The sequence below is a fragment of the Sinocyclocheilus grahami genome, unplaced genomic scaffold (assembly GCF_001515645.1).
Source record: "Sinocyclocheilus grahami isolate Dianchi unplaced genomic scaffold, SAMN03320097.WGS_v1.1 scaffold1638.1, whole genome shotgun sequence".
Classification (NCBI taxonomy): domain Eukaryota; kingdom Metazoa; phylum Chordata; class Actinopteri; order Cypriniformes; family Cyprinidae; genus Sinocyclocheilus; species Sinocyclocheilus grahami.
Window position 1 is genome coordinate 81,369 of NW_015506817.1, and position 6,000 is coordinate 87,368.

The following is a 6,000-nucleotide window of genomic DNA, read 5'->3' on the forward strand; positions in this document are numbered from 1 at the left end:
CGCAACTGCTATCATCCTGTGCCTCAGTTATAGACTGCATTTGGGTCATTCCATGAAATCAGTGCCTTTTGCATCGCTAAGAAATAATCAAACAGAGTTAATATAACAACAAATAACTTTGCGATTTAAAAACATTATACTATGTATTCTTTCATCAATATTACATCAAATTTAAGTCAATTAAGTATTATTTTAAATAATTTAAACAGCATTAATGCTGGTAAGGGTTTCGGCCTGTCCCTCACTATGATTTTTCTTTTTCAGCAGGACTTTTAATTTGCAAAATGAAGACAAAATGATATAAAAATCACATTTGCATATTGTTCTAAATACAGTCTCATTGTTAAGCAATGTTTTTGGCATAAGTATACACTTTTTCTATAAATTATTAATTATTTTATTGGTGTCCCCTGATTTCATGTCAGCCCTGTTACTCTCATCAAAAAAACCTTGTAAAATAATGTACATTCAAATGGCATCACTTCTAGGAGGTTACATCATCTCTCAACCAGGATTCCAACACTTAAAACACAAGCATGTTTCTCTCACTCCTCTATAATGTTCTATTTTTGATGATTTATGAGACTTGACTGAGGAGGGGACATCATGCAGTCAATACTGTTAACATTTTTAAAATGTAAATACAAATTTTTTTTTTAAATATCTCTCTTGTAAAAAAAAAATTTCTTAATTGATGTAGTCACCCTCCAAAATTAGGATGTTCTTGGTCATCTGAATGACAAATATATAAAAAAAAAAATTTTTTTTTTTAAACAATCCCAGTGAAAAGAGAGCCCAAAATGCTGCTCATATATGTGAGAACTATCACATAGTTCTAAATAAACTATAGTATATAGTAACGCTCATGTCTGTAACAGTATTGACAAAAATGCCAAAATATGAGGTAGATGTATTTTTAATAGGCATAAAATAATAAATTACATAATCTGAGATGGTATAATACAATTTCTTGTCATTTTAAGGTGTCTTCATTTCATGGATATTTAAAAAATGTTGATTTAAACTTATTTTATTACAAAATTTTCCAAGTGGAAAAGGCACAGATTTTGTGGAATTACCCATTTACTGTAAAATGAAACTAGAGGACTTCAGTATTAATAATACACCTGTGGTAATATTGTTGAAGTGTTCATCTTGTTGCCAGAACAATTGTTTGTACACTAGGGCTGTGCAGTTAATCAAAATTCAGTTTCGATTTCGATTTCAGCTTCAAACGATTATGAAAATACAATAATCGAGATAAACCGATTATTGCGCCCCATTCCGCCCCCTTTCCAGCGGAGTGGTTTCGCTCCTCCATAAAAGCCGATTTCACATGCAAATCAATAAAATCATGTAACGTGATTTTCATAAAATGGGACGATCGCAAGGACTGGAATTGGGAACCGCTGATGTAGCCTATTGTAGGGATGCACCGAAATGAAAATTTTTGGCCGAAGCAGAACAAAATGAAACACTGGGCCTAATACCGAACACGGTTTTTCAAAATTTTTCCCCCATGTAGGCCTATTTTGCCTTTTTTTTTTTTTTCTTTTCTTTTTTTTTCACATTGCATAAAATAAATAGCCAAAATGTGCTTTTTACTGTTTTGTCCTGCTTTTGAAATAAAAAATCAATTACAAAACAACAATTTAAAAATATTTACTTAACACTGAACATTTTTTAACATTCTAGCAGACATTATACCAACAAAGCACAATTTAACTTAAAATAAGTTAGTAAAATATTTTTTGGCCGTTTTTGAGACTTGAAACAGGCATGTATTTTTTTTTTTACAGAGCAGATTTATAAATTATTCTCATTACGAATTTGGGAAGACGTTTGTCGCAGTATCACATTGTCACATGCCTTTAAAAAAAATTCACAAAAATGTTACTGAGCAACTGATGAGTAACACAGTTTCAGTGCAGATTTTCCTTGTGATTTGGACTTTGAACCCTGGCGCCGTGAGCTTGTGCAGCGCTGTCAGAAAACATGCAATTCGTGCGTGCATAAGAAAATATAACATTCTGCAGTTTATTTATTAATCGTTTGAGGCCATTTCGCCATTTCAATCATCATACAGTAGCCTAACCACCAGCATCAGCCACCTCTTCTTCTCATCGGAGACATGTGATGAAGCACTAAACAGTCTCTCGCTGTCGGTGCTTCGTGCTTGTAATGATTTCTGCATCTTTCTCTGATAGTTTTAAATACTTTCACACTGCCGATATGTTTACTGCATTAGTGCGTGCCTCTATTTGATCGCGTTAGTCATTGTTTGGTACATATTCTACTTTTTCGCTTATTCGGTTGCCGAACATTCGGTGTATTCCTAGCCTATTGTAGTAATGTAGGGATGTAATGACTACCGGTTTGATGATAAATCATGATAAAATTCCCCCCGGTTAGTATTACCGTTTCATTTTTTAATTATCATTAAAACCGTATTAGATTACCGCAATTTTAAAAAACTTGTGATAAATAAATACTGTCCAGCATAAATCACAGTTTTCAGTAACAGTCTCATGTGCGCACGGCAGCAGAGTAGTTTAGTTTTGAGTGAAAACGGGGTGGAAAAGCTGGGATGTTTTAAAAGAGTGCTAAGGGAATTATACAAATTAATATATGAATGAATTAATTATATGAATGTACCTCTGAAGGTTCTGACTGTCTTCAGAAACGATTAGATGGCATTTTGCTTGCACTTCGCTCCATGTAATACCTAAAGGAAGTGTTCTTAATCGCAATGCTGCTTTGTCCACGGAGGTTACGGGAAAATTCAGTTTTTCCATAAGCGCCACCTGCTGTCAGCGAGTGGATTTACAGAGAGTTATATTTACATTCAGTCTGTGTGCAGTTTCTGTCTGTCCAAAAACGGACCGAACTTGCATGCCTTGCTGTAAATTGACAGGTTGATGGAAAACAAGCTTATGTGGATTCTACACATTTAAACAATTCAGATAAGTTATGTAGAATTATTTATGGAGCAGATAAAATACATATAATCATTTATTAATCAATTATCTTTTCTTAATTTAAAGGCTGAAATGTGAGGTTTACCTTTTTATTAAACTTTTTCAAAGTTTTGAACATGTACATTAGATATTTCAACATGCTATTAAACTGTTCAGTCAAGTTGTCATTTAAAATCCTAACATCATTGGTAATGTTATTGTTTTAATGATTATGCAAACAAAAAGTCATTTTTTGTTGTTTTTTGATTTTTAAATCGAAAACTTGAAGTGATTTTATGTGTCGGTACTTTAACATCTCCAGCACATTTGAACAATACCATGATAATACTGCTAACTGTGATAATTTTGGTCACTATAATCGTGATAAGAAATTTTCATACCGTTACATCCATAGTAATGTTGTCTCTGTTATTCTGGTCTGTGAGCATATACAGTGGGTACGGAAAGTATTCAGACCCCCTTAAATTTTTCACTTAGCAAATGGCTGCAATATTGTTAAGAGTGAAAATTTTAAGGGGGTCTGAATACTTTCCGTACCCACTGTATGCGTTCGGGGGTGTGGCTTTGGACGGCGATTGCAGGGAGGGTGGGACGTTCGCTTTCAGTGCTGTCAGGCTAAAGTTTTTAGCATTTTCCAAGATCTCCTACTGCACCTTTAAACTGCATGCCTAAATGGTCAAATACACACAAAAATGTCAAAATACAGCGCTTTTTGATTATTCATGTAAACTTTCATCAGTTGTGTCTTAAATGAACGTATAAACGGTTAAGAATGAAAATACATGTGTAACAGTATATTGGATCCGTGCAGCTCTTAAAGCGAAAACAAGTAATATTCCTTCTGCCGTCTCTGTGCTTAATATTAAAAGTGCAATAGGTGATTGTTTTCAGAAACATTTTTTGTTATGCTGGTTGAAAGTCTCTTCACATCCCGATAGCAATCATTAAGTTAAGTGGTCTAAATGTATTTATATATTCTGTGGAAGCTGTAGGACCAAGAAATGTTCGTCCAATCAAATGCTCGGTCCGAGCATTTTGATTGGCTTTCCTACCTGCTTGTCAACATATGTATTTGCATACCTCTGCGCACCCTGTTCGCGCAGACACAATACATCATCAGCGCGTTCACGTATGCTGTGCTGACAGAGCGATAATGGCAGCCAAAAATCTGACCTTCTGACCTTCCTTCCTGGTATTGTAGTACTTTTACTAGCTGTGCTATAAAGTTTTCTTCCCGGTGAATGACACATGATGTATTGTAGTAATGTTGTCTCTGGTCATCTGGTCTGTGAGAATATATGTGTTGAGGGGGCGTGGCTTTGGACTGTGATTTGCAGGGAGGGTAGGACGTTCGCTTTCAGTGCTATCAGGCTAAAGTTAACATTTTCCAAGATCTCCTACTGCACATATAAACAAAAAAATACAAAGAGAAAAATCCCTCACTGCTCTTGAATGAAGGACTTTTGTAGTTTTAATAAGAAACAATGCATGTTTAATTTTTAGAGTGAACACTATGCTGTTTTATTTGACATTCATTTAGCCTATTACATTTCTGTAGTAGGCTGTTAGAATACTTTAGACTTGCAAAAAAAGTATTCAGTATTTTTTTTTGCAAAATTTTTTTTTATTTGTATCTTTTTTCTATGATATTTGACCTTTTGCTTTTTTGTTTTATTGTATTACTAACAGTATTTATTTGTCAATAATTTTATGTGTTTTTCTTTTTAACTTAGGCCTATATGAGTTACCCTTGTATTCTGCTGTGGTATTGATAATTGTGAAGTTTTGCTGGTATATAAAATGTAGATGTCATATTAACCTTGTTTACAAAAAATATCTATTTCATATATATTGCTATCTTTAAATTAATCACTTAATACAGGGCTCCAGACTAACTATTTTTATTAGGAGCACTGTAGCCCCTGATTGAAAATTTTTAGGAGCACAAGCAGAAAATTTAGGGGCACACCTTAAATCAGTCTGCAATGCAATAGTTCACATATTTTCCCCATTTTAACTGTATTACTAACAAAAGTTTTGATAATAAATAGACTTAACTCTTAGAAATTACAATGTGCAATATTCTTTTAATTTCAGAGGGACTTGACAAATATATGATATGATAAAGTTACTATTGTTTTGCATTAATAAGTGATGTTACTAATATTATTACATGTTCATTTCTTGTTTTTACACATTTGACAGTAAACCACTAAGCTTGAGTTGGGAAGCTTACAGAATGCATTTTATTAGTCAAGTCACCTTTATTTATATAGCGCTTTTAACAATACAGATTGTGTGAAAGCAGCTTTACAGTATCAAAATAGGAAAATAGGGTGTCAATGCAAAAGGACAAAAGTACACACTCAATTTTCAGTTAAAGGCAGTTCATCATTGAATTCAATGATGTCATCGTGCAGCTCAGTTCTGTTTAAATAGTACCTGTGCAATCAAGTCGATGATATCGCTGGAAATTAAGTGTCCCCAATAGGGTTGGGAACCGAGAACCGGTTCTTATTCAGAACCGGTTCAGTTTTTGGAAAAGAATAATGACCAATTTATTAGTTTCGGTTCCGAAAAAGGTTCTGGTGCGACACGTGACCAAGCGCTGTGAGCACCCTTGCAGTGGCGTTTCCTGTAAAGGATGTCACAAACCAAATAACAGAAATGCCGCGCTGCCTCTTTAATTACTGAGCACATCGTTTCCCATGACGCACACCCTACAGACGCGCCGCGTCGTGTCTTTAACTGCTGAACGCTCCGGTTACTATCGTAACCTCGGTTCCCTGAGAGCGGGAACGAGACATCACGGAGATATTTCTCCGTTATGGGAACTCCTTCCCTTCCAACCTTTCCTGAAGTCCTATTGGCTCCCGCCAGTCCAAATGACTGGCCAATTGACGCGAAGTATGCAAACCGCATGCAAATACTGACAAGCTCAAGCGGCAGTATAAAATGCGGTGCACGCGACAATTCGTGAGACATCACGGAGATATTTCTCCGTTATGGGAACGATATTCAA

At 35.0% G+C, this 6,000-nt stretch overlaps 1 protein-coding gene across 2 annotated transcripts in view; it reads left to right on the forward strand.

Annotated features, from left to right (window-relative positions):
• LOC107571708 (MSL complex subunit 3) overlaps window positions 1-6,000 on the forward strand; it is a 175,422-nt gene that overhangs the window by 3,024 nt on the left and 166,398 nt on the right. The gene's annotated exons all lie outside the window — the stretch shown is intronic.